This window comes from Lipotes vexillifer, unplaced genomic scaffold (genome assembly GCF_000442215.2).
Source record: "Lipotes vexillifer unplaced genomic scaffold, Lipotes_vexillifer_v1.1 scaffold437, whole genome shotgun sequence".
Classification (NCBI taxonomy): domain Eukaryota; kingdom Metazoa; phylum Chordata; class Mammalia; order Artiodactyla; family Lipotidae; genus Lipotes; species Lipotes vexillifer.
Genome location: NW_006785990.1, coordinates 454960 through 469019, shown reverse-complemented (window position 1 = coordinate 469019; position 14060 = coordinate 454960). Strand labels below are relative to the sequence as shown.

At 48.1% G+C, this 14060-nt stretch overlaps 1 protein-coding gene across 1 annotated transcript in view; it reads left to right on the top strand.

Annotated features, from left to right (window-relative positions):
- Nucleotides 1-14060, top strand: part of GRID1 (glutamate ionotropic receptor delta type subunit 1) — a 686100-nt gene that overhangs the window by 408958 nt on the left and 263082 nt on the right. The gene's annotated exons all lie outside the window — the stretch shown is intronic.

Genomic DNA, 14060 nt, shown 5'->3' with positions numbered 1-14060 from the left:
CTTTCCCTCAAACTATTTTAAAATGACAGTAAAGTTAAATGTTAAAACCCCACAAGGTCAAAGACTACATGGGATGAGACAACAGTTGGTGAGATCTTGGGGCTAGTTTTTGGAAAGTAGAGAGTGGGTGGAGGAAGGGTAACTGATTCAGCTGAGGTAAGGATGTTACAGCCTCAGTGCCTGATGATAAAGATGCTCATGGGAAGTGAGTTGGTTCTACCTGCTTGAAAGCCTTAGAACCCAGAGACCCCAGAAAGTAGGATGAGGCAGGTGGCAGAAACCAGCAGATATTAAGCAGAGATTTGCATGGAGAGTAGTAGGACCTTTACTTCCTTTTCCTGATTTCAGAATGCCAGCAGCTGGAAGATACCCTTCAGGCAGGTTATTGGAAGAATCTTTTCTGGAGAACCTGAACTGGAGAAAAGACCTCCAGGAGCTGAAATTGTGGAGGAGAGAGGTGTCTTCCAGTGCGAAAGCAGGGAAGCCCACCAATCCATCCATCCACAAGCCACATTCATGCCCTTCAGTGAGCTTTTGAATGCCCCACTTTATTTTTTTTATTGAAGTATACTTGATTTACAATGTTGTGTTAATTTCTGCTGTACAGCAAAGTGATTCAGTTATACATATATATACATTCTTTTTTAATATTCTTTTCCATTATGGTTTATCAAAAATATTGAATATAGTTCTCTGTGCTATGCAGTAGAACCTTGTTGTTTATCCACTCTTTACATAAAAGCTTACATCTGCTAACCCCAACCTCTGACTCCATCCCTCCCCCAACCCCCACCCCCGGCAACAACCAGTCTGTTCTCTATGCCCGTTGTTCTGTTTCTGTTTCATAGATAGGTTCATTTGTGTCGTATTTTAGATTCCACATGTAAGTGATATCATATGATATTTGTCTTTCTCTTTCTTACTTACTTCATTTAGTATGATAATCTCTCGTTGCATCCATGATGCTACAAATGCCCCACTTTAAACATGAAAGAACAACCAGGGATTATTATGCATTTGAGGAATGTCTCTTATATGAAAGAGAGAGTGCAAAACAAATATGAAAAAGGAATCCAGGGCCAAACTTAGTTTAGGGAACAGAAGAAACATATCACTGATAATCTTAAAGAGATTAAAAATATTTTTTGCTTAAGACATAAACAGAATGCTATGTGGAAGAACAGAGAGCACAAAATAGCAACTGAAGGCAAAAAAAATAAATTAACTGAATTTTTAAAAGCCCAGTAGAAGTATTAGAGTTGAGGAAAGTAAGATCAAAAGTAAAGAGGTATATTGGGCTTCCCTGGTGGCGCAGTGGTTGAGAGTCTGCCTGCCGATGCAGGGGGCGCAGGTTCGTGCCCCCGGTCTGGGAGGATCCCATATGCCGCGGAGCAGCTGGGCCCGTGAGCCATGGCCGCTGAGCCTGCGCATCTGGAGCCTGTGCTCCGCAACGGGAGAGGCCACAACAGTGAGAGGCCCGCGTACCGCAAAAAAAAAAAAAAAAAGTAAAGAGGTATAAAATCGGAGAGTAAACTTAAGAAAAATGAATGGTTTAGTCTAGAAAGTTCAATATTCTAACAGAAATCCTAGAGAAAGAAGAGATAAAAATGGAGACAAGGCACATATCAAAGAAACAGACAAGAAAATGTTTTGGAACAAAAGGCATGTGTCTTCAGACTAAAAAGTCCTATCAACCGTTTATCTCTTAGCCAAAATAAAGGAAAAGAACACCCACCTCAAGGTACTTCAATGGCAAGTTTCAGAGCACCAGGGAGAGAGAAGAAGGGATGCAGAGAGAGAGAGAGAGAGACGGGGAGAGGGAGAGGGAGAACGAAGGGAGGGAGGAGGGGAGGAGGAAGATGGGCAGGTGACATAAAGGCCACATGAATCCGAGTGACATCGGGATGCTTAGGAGTAATAACGGATGCAAGGAGATACTGGAGAAACACTACTTTTGTGGATGAGTTAGTGCTACCCTATTATGTCTGAGTGAAACAACCAATCAATGTGATAGAAAAAATTTTCTAAGAAATTTCTGTACATGCGTAGACTCAAAAATTTACAGCCCATGCACCTTTTCTTAGGAAGATGCTGTAGGATGAGCTTCAGAAAAAGAAAATAAAACCCAAAAAGATAGGAGTAAGTAATAACAAGTATAGAGAATCCAGCCAGCAGAGCAGATAGCAAAGTCTCAGGGCAGTCCCTGGTCATCCAGCTGGAGAGCAGGGATCCATACAGGAGCCGGGGAGAGAGGGCTCTGAGAGGCTGTCTCTGGGGCGAAAGGGAGCTGAGAGATGAGCATTTGGACAAATATATTATAGAACTTGTATAAATACAAATAAAAGTAATTGCTAATGCAAGAAAAGCAGAAGTTGTATAACCAAGAAAATACTATAATCACAGTCTACTACTTGGCTTAGTAGGGAACAGTGTTTTCATAATATTGTCTCACAGTTCTGGAGGCGTGAAGTCCAAGATTAAGGTGTCAGCAGGGTTGGTTTCTCCTGAGGCCTCCCTTCCTGGATTGTAGATGGTTGCCTTCTTTCTTTGTCCTCACATGGACTTTTCTCTGTGAGCTTGCATCCCTCATGTTTCTTATTCTTGTTATAAGGACACCAGTCAAGTTGGATTCGGCCCATCTTAATGGCCTCATTTTAACTTAACTCTTTAAAGACCTTGCCTCTAAATACAATTACATTCTGAGGTCCTGGGGATTGGGGCTTCCACATATGAATATGGAGGGCCACAATTCACCCCATAGCATTCCGAGGACATTTCTGTTAGTGTCCTTTTGTGATTCTTCAGGGTAGGGATATAAATACAGTATATCTCAAACTTTCTCAGCATAGACTTTTTTTTTTACAGGAGAACTTAGCATCTCCTAAGCCTTTTCCATTCCATAGAACACAGTCTGGAAGCTCCCAATTCACAGGGTAAAAGCCAGGCTCCACTGCATAGCATAAGGCCCTGCTGATTGGGACCTGGCAGTATTTCAGTCCATAACTCATGCTTCATGCTACTGACCCTTACACCCCTGATTTTAAGCCACAGCATGACCAACAGTGAGGATGGTTCACACGCACATTTAACTCCAGCTGATAGGTACTTGGGCCAGACAGTGTTGTGACTGCCTCACCAACAGGCCCTGGGCACAGTGAAGCTTGACATAGTGAGAAAGAACCTGCTGGAAAGAATGGGTGTGTGGTCTCAAGGGCTTCTCCACATGGCCAGTCTGACCTCTCTGGAATGCAGATCTGACCATACATATACCATCCTAACTTGCAAGGCAAGAAGAGGTTCTGGTCTGGCCATTTGGATAGCGCAGTGGCGTGACAGGGCAGGGTAGGGTGCATGGCATTCCAGGACTGGGCAGGTGGGTGATGAGTTAGTCAGTATAGTCAGGGAAGAAAATGAAGCTTTAACTGAGGACCACCGTGGAAAAACATTGACTAATAAAGGTTAGAGGATCGGCTACAGGGTTCTTTATACAAATTATATTTTCTGTACTATATCCATGAGCTAAGAAATCTCCATGGCTAATTTTGATTATAATTGATTTTTGCCTCATCTAATAACCTTAGAACCAAATCCTTATTCATAAGATGTGAAGATGTGACTCAACCACCATTCTTAACAAACCGAATGCCCCTTTTCACCTCCAGGCTTATACATGCTGTCTTCTTAGACTGGAAGACCCTCCCATCCCACCACTACCCACCCCCAGCAGGGGACTTCTACTTGCCAGGCAAGAGTTGGTATCTGGTTCCTGATTCACTGAAAGCCTCTCTATCACTGCACTTTCTCCCTTGGTCTAGTGGAATTCTCTCTCTTTGTGGCTTTGTCTCTCCCAGTCAGCTGGATTTATTCAAGGATGGGGCCCAAGACTGCCTCATCTCCATATGCAGTATTCTTAGCACCCGGCACCTAGTAGGGGCCCAGGACATGCTTGCTAAATGGGTGGGTGTGTTCTGCTGTTGTCTCCCTCCCACCTGCTCATGGATTTTCCTGAGGGTGACACCTGCTTCTTTGACTTTTCCGTCTCATTAATCCATGAAGTGGACAAGTCAGAGAATCCTGCTATCCTCCCTGGGGCCTCCATCATGTCTTGCTGTTTCCTCAGGAGGCCTATGATGGGATGGGTCCCTTTCTAGCCTGAGGCCTCTTGCTTTGTGCTGATGGCCCTGCCCCTGGGCCCTGTACTGCCAGCCGGACACTAGCCAGCACTTGGCCCTTCCCTGGGCCCTGGCCAACTGGTACCAGGGAGGACAGAGTCAAGATGCATCGCACCCACACTGAATGACCACCAGGAGAGGGGCTGAGCCCCTCATGAGCTTCCCTGTCCTTGGAGTCTGGTGGGACAGATGGCTAGTCCAGACATGGGGACAGGCTGTCTAGTGCCATCGTGATTTGAGCTGTACCCTTGGGCTCTCCCACCTGGGCGCAGATGATGCTCTTCCTGTCTGTGACTCCAAAGAGTTGACCGTGTAGTTATATACCAGTTTGTAAGCTTCACTTTCTTTTTCTATTAATAGGGAATCATAAATGATCACCTTCCATGATTGTTGCAAGAATTAGCGGCAATGTAGATTGAGGTTTACATTTTAGAATAAGTACCTTGGAGGCCATATGAAAAATCATCGAAAGAGGAATGTGGGTTTGAGGCAAGAATTTTTGAGAGCTACAGTAATGACTGTGTTGGGCATTTTTGTTTTTCGATTCATTAATATTCATTTTATTTGTGCCCCATTTTCCCCCACAAAGTGAACGAAGTAGAATTATTTATGTGTGTGTGTGTGTTTATATTTGTGTATGCGCACACCCACAGGAATAGGAGTGTGTGGAGAGCTTAAAGTTTAAAATTGCCCTGGGGGTCAAGGTCATGCCTAATACCAAGATCAGTAGATGGAACCAGTGGGGTGTCTCAGATCAAGGCAGGTTGCAGGATGTGATTGGTGGTACATTCATTGTTTTTTCCACTCCAGGTACTGAGCTTGGAAGCCTTGTGTTCAGAGAGTTTTTTTTTCTCCAAATGATGCCACCCCATGGGTAGGGCCTTTCCAGGTCCTTTTTGCAGGCAGTAGAGGTGGAGGGTGGGGCAGGTGGGCCACACCCCTGAGGATGAAGCACACGAGTATTTGGCTTCTGCATCTGCTCAGCAGCACAATGCAGAGTGACAGTGGCTTTACTGTTGGGCTCAGAGGACTTTGTGTAAAAACTAAGCTCCTGGCCGTGCCCAGGTCTGGGCCCCAACTCTACAGAAGCTTTGTATTTGGTGAGAATTTATATTGTGGATTCCTCCCTCTTTTCTTTTCACTGAGTTTGCCACATCCTTTCTTCCTTACTCCCCAAGACCTCGGAGCCCCACCCGTGGACTCTGAATCATTTTCAGGGGATCCAGAGTCCAAGTGAGCCCCAAGATGAGCAGCTGTTTATACCCCAGCTCCCCAGCCCCCTGTCCCCACCCCAGCACAGAGTGTCTCCCTGGCTTTCCTGTGTCACACATCGGCGACTTGTTTCCTGACAATTCCTGAGCCAGAGAACTCCTCCCCAGCCCCCAGAGAGAGAAGCAGTTCTTGTCTCCAGAGCTGAAAAGAAGAGATTTTTCTTCCTGTTTCATTCTCCCAAAAGTCAGGCTCATAAAAAAGAATGCAAATTACACCCAACAGCTCTTATCAGCTTGATAAAGAATTGCTACTTTCAACATTTTTGCCTTGAAAAGAATTCAAACACGTCCATCTTTTAAAAACAATTTAGGTTGAGAAAAGGAATTAGATACATGTGCAGAAATGGCTTGCCTGGCACAATTTGAAGGGGTCGTGGTATTAACCTTGAACGATGATGCTTTAATTGAGCAGCAGAGACAGTGTAGTTGTTCTCCCAGTGGACGTCCCGCTGTGGGTGTTGGTCTCTGGGGCTGACAGCCACACATGGGGGGCAGGCCTCTGAGGCATTATGTGACCCAGTGGCACTAGGAGGGACTTTTCTGCTCCAAATGGTCCCCACCCCCTCCTTCAGCAGCATCTGATGCTGTGGGTCCCCAGGGCCAGTCTTTGGATGCTCACGGCGCCGGCTCAAGCTCCAGTATGAACGCACAAATACCCATGGGAGGCAGAAAAAAACATTCCTAATCAGTTTTAGACTTTATTTGCTTATATCTGAAAATCGCTTGAAGCTGGAGCTGGACAGCAGAGTATGAGACATGGTTCAACATAGCCACCTGCCACCCAAGAGCAGCGTCCCCTGCCCCCTCGGGGACCACGTGGTGAGACTGTTCACAGCCCACTGCAGAGACTGGCGGCTGCTCTCACCAAACCAGAGCAGGTGTGAATAAGCTCAGAAGCCATTTGTTCTATTGTACACCCCAGTCTCCCAAAATGATTGTGTGGTAGCCTCCATGTGGCCAAGGGCCGGGTATACCTTTCTCTTCCATCAGATAAGATTGACAGAAAAGCTGGCTCCCATTCCCTCCCATCAGAACAGCTTGGGTGTCTGTGAGAGTGAGATCATAGAGGGCCTTATTTGGCTTCTCTGCCTTCCAGGTGGCAGGGAAATTATGGACCATTGATTAAAATCCAAGTATCCATCAGTTTCTACTCATCGGCACTGCCTGGCTTCACTTCTCCAAGTTGATCTTATTAAACAGATCGTGCCTGCGAGCAGACTCCATTTCATTTTTCTGCTGTTATTAACGCCTCCTCATAAATTGTCCACATGTAGCATATTCTCACTTTTTATTACAGTCAATTGCACTGCCTGTACAGCCCTGGAACCTGTCTCTGTTTCATCTGAAGGATCCACAGATGATCTGTAATGAATCTTCATCCCCCAGAGGCCGTGAGCTGGCCCTTCTGCCCTCTGTTCAAAGTGGGAAGGTGGTTTGGAAGAGCTGTTTATCTCAAACTTGGTAAACAGTGGGGACTGAGGGCAGGGAGGTCTCATGATTGATTAGAAATTGTTTAGATCCATCAGATTTTTACATGTATTTAGTCAATTATGCTTTTCTTTTTTTCCCAATAGCAACATAATAGTTTTTCTGAGATCAAAGCAAGTGTAAGAAACAAATCTCATGAACAACACTCTCTCTCAGGTGTGATGGTAGTAACTTTTTAAATGCCATCGATGGACTAAACTAGTCCAGAGCTTATTGTGTTGCTAAGCAGGATAGATGGGAACTTTCACCAGGAGGTTCGGAACTCAGCACAGGACTTCCCTGGTGGCAGAGTGTTTAAGAATCCGCTTGCCAATGCAGGGGACACGGATTTGAGCCCTGGTCCGGGAAGATCCCACATGTCGCGGAGCAACTAAGCCCATGCCCCACAGCTACTGAAGCCTGCACACCTAGATCCTGTGCTCCGCAACAAGAGAAGACACCACAGTGAGGGGACCGCACACTGCAACGAAGAGTAGCCCCCGTTTGGACAGCTAGAGAAAGCCCGTGAGCAGCAGTGAAGACCCACACAGCCAAAAAAAGAAAAAAAAAAAAAAAGAACTCAGCACAAATGAAGAAACGATTACATTCCCACAAAAAAGCTCTAAAATTTGATCATGTTGGCATCAGCTTCTAAAGGTCACGATATCTTGCATTTATCCACCTTTCACATTCATTTCACTTCATTCTCAGGTTCTCACAGATGTGTAGAAAAAGGATGGTACTTTCAAATACAGGCAGGACTGACTTTGCACAACACAGTGTTAACTGGAGATTAAGTGCGTATCAATGCCGTGGGAAGCGAGGACACAGGCCCCTCATGCGTGGGTTTCCATTAGTTCAGTACCTACTATGCAGAGTGATGGCTGCCTGTATGTCAATGTCCCTTTGCACTGTACTGGACTTCCTATTTATGCCCCTGACCTTCCTCATACTGAGCACCAGGGAAATATGCAGGCGTGTGAACCCACCATTCGTTTCTTCCATAGACATCTTCTGAAGTTCACTGTCTGCCAGGGTTGCATGGTAACTGCACCAGACCTCGGCCCGTGAGGAGCTCTTGGTGATGGACTGGAAGCTGCTCTCCATATACAGAAACCCTTTGGCAACCGGAGGACCACCTGACCCAGGGGTTCTGGGGAGGGGTGGTGGCAGGAAACTCCAGAATCCAGGACCTGACTTTACACGCCCTGTGTAAAGGGACTTTACAAGTCCCTGTGACTCCACACGCCAAGCCTCACCACTGTCTGCATCGTCTTCCAGCTCAACTCTTGGTTTTTCATTAAACATCTACAAAAAGTGCCAAGAATGAGTTTGTTTGGTCCCTGAGTCAGCATGATACACTCAAAAGTGCGTGGGATCTGGCATCTGAAAGGCTTGATTATGCTGCCTCGGTTGCACTGACTTGCTGGGAGACTTTGGGTAAGTTTCCTCATCTGTAGGCTCAGAACCTCTGTCAGTGGGCTGTTGTGAGACTCAGGGAGGTTTCATGTGCAGAGGGCTTAGCTCCGGGTCAGGTGGCAGAGTTGTTCAGTGAGTGTCAGTGATTGGACCCAGCCTGCAAGCAACCCTCACCTCCATCCAGCCTCTCCCAGCCAGAGCGTTCCCTGAACGCCCAGGCCACAGGCTCAGCTCTCCCTCAGCAAAAACACCCTCTTATTGTCCCAGAGTTATGTTTGGAAGCTATGCAAGATTAATTCTGCCACACCTTCCCCAGATGGCCTTGTGTAGCTGGGGTGATTTCCTTGTCTCCACCATCCCCCAGCAAACTCCCCTTCTGTCCCCCGACACACACACATGTGCTCAGGTGGCTGAATTTCCTGCTCCCACCAAGGGTGAGGGCCCTGGGCTTCAAGGAGGCTCTAGCAGAACGATGGGTGAGGTGGGAACAGAAACCTCACACTTGGTCAGGAGGTGCCATCTATTGGGAAGGGTCTGGGAGAGGAAACTGGAAAAGAGACCTACATAGGGCCCAAGATTCCCCAATAAGCTCTAGGAGTAAGGATGGGGCCAGAAGTAGGAGCCATGGGAGACTGGGGGAGATCCTTAAGGCAGTTTTCCGGTGAAAGGAAGGCTCCAAGAGGTTCTAGAGAAAAGGCTGGAGTCCAGAGGGCCAGAAAGTATCTGAGCCAGAAGTTCAGGCCCTTTTCCCAAGAAGGCAGCCCCTGGGAAGCACGGTGTGGCCCGACCAAGTGATAACTGCCCTTTATGGGGTTCCTCATGGTGGTTCTGGGCATATCTTTTGAAACTCAGGCCTCATGGTGGCTGCTTTGCTGATTTCCTTATAAATGGGCTCCTGAAATTGTCCGTAGTCTCGCCATCAGCTACTCCCCTTCCTTGCAAATCGGGGGCATTGCACTCCCTCGTGCTTCAGAGGGGTGACATCGCACAGAGAGAATTGTTCCTAAATAGCATGTTGTTGCAAAGGCAGCAGTGGGTCTTTAAAGTTAGCTCAATATCTTTCCTGGGAAAATACCAGGCCCCAGGCTCCATGGGGGGAATGTTCTGAAATGTTAGAGTTGGGGTTTTGAAAAGATGCTAGTCGGTGACAAGCTTTCATTATCTCAGGCTCCCAGTGTCGGGGGGTGGGGAATGCTGGCTAAGTGGCCAACAATTAACACGTACATGAATAGTCAGTGGCATTTGCACTTTGTAAAATAAATCCTCAGCGATGTTGCTGGAAGGCTTTCATGTGGAGGTTTTTTCCACTCCATTTACTATTCCTCGAGGCCAAGATCAAGTGAAACAGCCTCAGACTTGAGAACGGCAAGTGGTACAATGGTCTCATACTTAGGAGGATAAGTTAACCTGGGAAGGAAGGCACCGCGGCTAGTAAGGCCATTTTCTTAGATATGAATAAAAGATCATTTTGTTTCCATAGTCAGAGGGCCAGGCTCAAAGGCTCGTACATTTGCTCTGACTGTTGTCCAGGCCTTTTAGGGAGCCGCATTATCAAGGGAAAGGAACATAGGCTTTGGGGACAGATGGACCTGAGTTCAAATCCAGTCTCTACTAACAGAGGGGCTTGTGCAAGATCCGAGTCTAGATCTAGATCTTAGTTCCTCGGCTGTGAAATGGGGATGAGAACCTACCTGGCTCCTTAGGGTGTTGTGAACCAAGCAAGACCTGTGGCTTGTCAAGTGGACGGGTTGTATTGAAGTGTCTGGCTGGTGCTCGATAAAAGCAGGCTCTTGTCGCCCTTGGAAATGGCTGCAACTTGGTTCTGCATGAAAGACTGAGAACACAGAGGAAAGGGAACAGGCTGGAGATGCTTCCTCTGATCCCTCAGAACTCCTGTCTTCTCTGCTTCCATCCAGATGTTTGCATATTAGCACTGAGCCTCACTTCCACGTGGTCCCAGCCCCTTCCAGGTGAGCTGCCCCACACATCCCATTCCTGGCAGTGCCAGGGGCTGCTGTCATTTTGGGAGCCAGGAGCTGGGGTTTGGTCTGTCTCTACTTCCCTATGGAAACTGTGGGATCAAGGTGGCTGGGTGTTCAGGACAGCATCTAAATGTCCCCTGGCGCCTGGCAAGCCTGCAGGGATGGTGTGTCCTGCATCACCTATACTCTGGCTCCATAGATGCGACTGGCCATAGGAAAAGGCACCCTGAGGTTCGGACAGGGGCTGCTGCTCACAGACGAGGGGACACATTCCCTCCTCCAGGTGTGGGTGTGGGAAGAACAGCTGCCTTCCTTTAACAGGGGTCCACCTATGACAGTGCACTTATCTCTCAAAAGGGTGGTATGTGGGTGTCAGAACAAGGGCAGATGTCCAGTTCTGCCTCTGCAAGTGATGTCCCTTCCCACTGGCTGTCTCTGTCCACCATCCCAGCTCTTAGCCTGGGCTACATGCTACCTGAAGCATTTTGGGTCTCCTATTCAAAAGGGGCTAAAACAGGAGTCAGCATGATTCTTTAGAAGTTCCTACCTCCTCAGTTCTTCTTCTAAAGTTCTCCACTTGCCACTCTATTGAGGGACCCCAGGAGTCAGGCCTTTGGGTTCTGATGGTCTGGCATAGCCTTTCAGGGACTCACAGCAATGACCTAAGCAGGGCTGCCTGTGCTGTGCCGAGGCATTGCGCCACTGCGGGCATCCCTTGGGTTCATTGAGACCTAGTTTCCAGGGTCTGTGGGGAGCTCCTGAGGTTGCTCAGGACTCTACCACCTGCCACTGCATTATTTAGTGGGGAGTTTCACAGCCATGGTGCCCCGTTCCAGGAGAGAAGCCCGGTTGCAGGAAGCCAGCCTCCCTACCTGCAGTGAGCAAGTTGACCAGGAGCCCAGCCGGAGCAGAAGGCCAGCTCCACTCCCTGCCTACCCATGGAATGAAGGGCCTGCCCTTATTTGTCTAGTTGGTCCAGCACTCCTCTGCAGATGCCAGCGGTGTTTCGCAGCGGTAAACCCGCAGCGTGGCTGGGATGAGGGGAGGCCCCACTGTGCTGCCCTGAAGGGTCTATGGACTCATAGAGGAGGCAGTGCTGACCATACCTGCGTGTTTGTTATTGGTCTGTTGGCTCCACAGCGGCATGGACGAGACTCCTGGCTCACACCCGTGTGCAGGAGAGTTAGGGCAGCTGCTGTGTGTGTCTGGTGCTGTCTGTTGACTGAAAGAAGGAACACATGAGAGATTACCCACTTCTGCACATTCAGAAGAGACTATCGAAGGACAAGCAGGTGGGAGATGTGAGTGGAAGGCATAGGGAGGGCCTTCGTGTTCACTGATCATCCATAGTGAGCTTCTTTCTGGGCTGGATGCTTCACCCGTAATTTCATTTAATTCTCACAGTAACTTTAAGATAGGAGGTGTTTGTCTCAGGTTGGGTCCCCCGAAGCAGACTTTGGGGCAAGAGTGTGTGTGACAATGATTTAGTAAGAAGTGTTCCCAGGGGAATTAAAAAAAAAAAAAACCTGGCTGGGGAGTGGGAACGTGGAACAGGGAAGTGAAAGCAGCCAGCGAGGGTGCATGAGCGAGGTCGTGTGGGCTAGCCCCGCAGAGGGGATCCGGAAACAGCTGAGCTCACGCTCTGAGCAGTCCCCATCAGGGAACGGGGCAGCTGGGGTTTGGATATATGGCACCCTCAGTCCTTGGTGAGGGTGTACATTTTCTCGAGTGCCAAGGAAGGTTTGGACAGCTGGCCACAGTGCCTGACATTGGCAGTGAACACATATGGGGAGCCACTGGGCTCCGAATTCCTAATGGGATTTGAGGGGGACCAGGGCGGAGTGTCAATAGTACTGCTGGCCACCGAACACCCTGTATACGTGGGACTGCCGCTCAGAGAGGTGGAATAGCTCACCCAGGAGCCCTCAGCTAAGCAGAGGCAGACCTGGGATTCGACCGTCCTGTGCTTGCCTGCCCCCTCCTTACCTTGCTGGCTCTGAGATGAAAGGGAGGTCTTGGGGGCCTCCACCTGCCTCAGACATGGCTAGGGAGGAACAGGGAAAGGATGGCACTTAGAAGGGGACACGTCCACTGAGCTGGGAACATTTAGGGCTCTGCCCATGGAGCTGGCAGCTCTCCAGCCATCAGCGGGGAGGGGTGTTCTTGCTAAATCTGCAGTCGCTTCTCCTCACCATCTATCTCAGCTTCTGTGGGAGTTGCACCCTCTGGAAAAGGCTGTAGCCAAGTGCTGTTTTTCTCCATGTGGGGAAAAGAGTCTTAACAAATTAGCTAATTGCTAATTGGTGAGGGGGAAAGTAGGACAGGAAAGTTGGCCAGTTGTCCTGTGGGGTTTTCTGATGAATTCTTTCCATCTATCTTCCACGCATGAGGATGAGACCAGGTGGGAAGATGCCTTAATGTAGCCAGGGCTCCCACCTGCTTCCTGGGATGTCTTGGCAACTGAGTCAGGTCCTCTGCACTGCTGGCTCCTGCAGGGACACTGGAGGACCTCTCACCTGTACAGGTGCACCTCTACCTTCAGATTCACAGAACTATACATTCTGGAGTGGAGCTCTCAGCTCCAGAGGCTAAGAGTCAGGGTTCAGAGCTCTGAAACAACACAGCATGTCAGGCACATGACTATTCCCAGTGAGTTAGGAATCCAAGGAGTGCGGCCCAGAATCTGCATTCTTAAAAGCTCCCTAGGAGGTTCTTACATGCAGCCAGACTTGAGACTCATGGCTGCAGAATGCCAGTGCATGATGGTGTGTTACCCCTCACCTGTGGTCACCCTCCATGTTGATACTTACATACCATATATGGCCCTGCTATCTGCCTTCCATGCAGGCATTTCCACAGTGAGATCTTGTTGTTCCTGCGGCAACCCATTCCATCTTGAACTCCTTGGAAAGTCAGGAACTTCTCTTCTATATTGAGTTGATATCTGCTCCCCTGAGTACAGGAGCCTTTGGTGCTAAATCAACTCTCAGAGGCTGCAAAGAGCAATTCCAGCCTCTCTTGCACACCTGCACTGTCCCTGGTGACTGTAACTGGCCATCAGTTTTCACTGTCCCATTCTGTGACTGCTTCCAGTCTGGAGTGCCCCCTATCATGCAGGGTGGCCCAGTAGTCAACCCCCCAAGGGGTAGCACAGACCCCCAGCCCCCTGGGTTACTGGAGCAGGGAGGCTCCTTACCACTCTGTGACTCATCTGTTAAGAAGAATGAATCAGATCTCTGTGTACTGAAGAGGAAAGATATTTTTGATACACTAAGTCAAAAATGACAGTTGTAACCTGATGTGTATTTCATGATCCCATTTTAATAAAAACATCTGTCTGATAAGTGTATGTAGATACATACATGCAGGTGTGACTGAAAACTTCTGGAAGGGGCCATTTGGAACAATCTCTGGGGGATGAATTTGGAGGGATACATGGGGTGTTTTCACTACTTTAGTGCATTAAAAAATGGGGCAGGTTTTTGGGATAATTTTGAACATTTTAATTTTTCTGTATTTTTCCAAATAAAACGAGTGACAAAAATTACATTAAAAAATACCAAAAAAAGTAAAAATAAAAGAGGACTACAATCTGAGCTCTCTCCCAGGTTCGTAGATAGCCTGGAACAGTGCCTGGCACTCAGCAGTATTTGGCTCGTGCTAACTGTGAGTATTCTTACAGGACAGGCTTGAAAACTACCAGTTCCTCCTCTTTTTCAATCTGTTGGATTTCCAATTTAAAAAGGGAA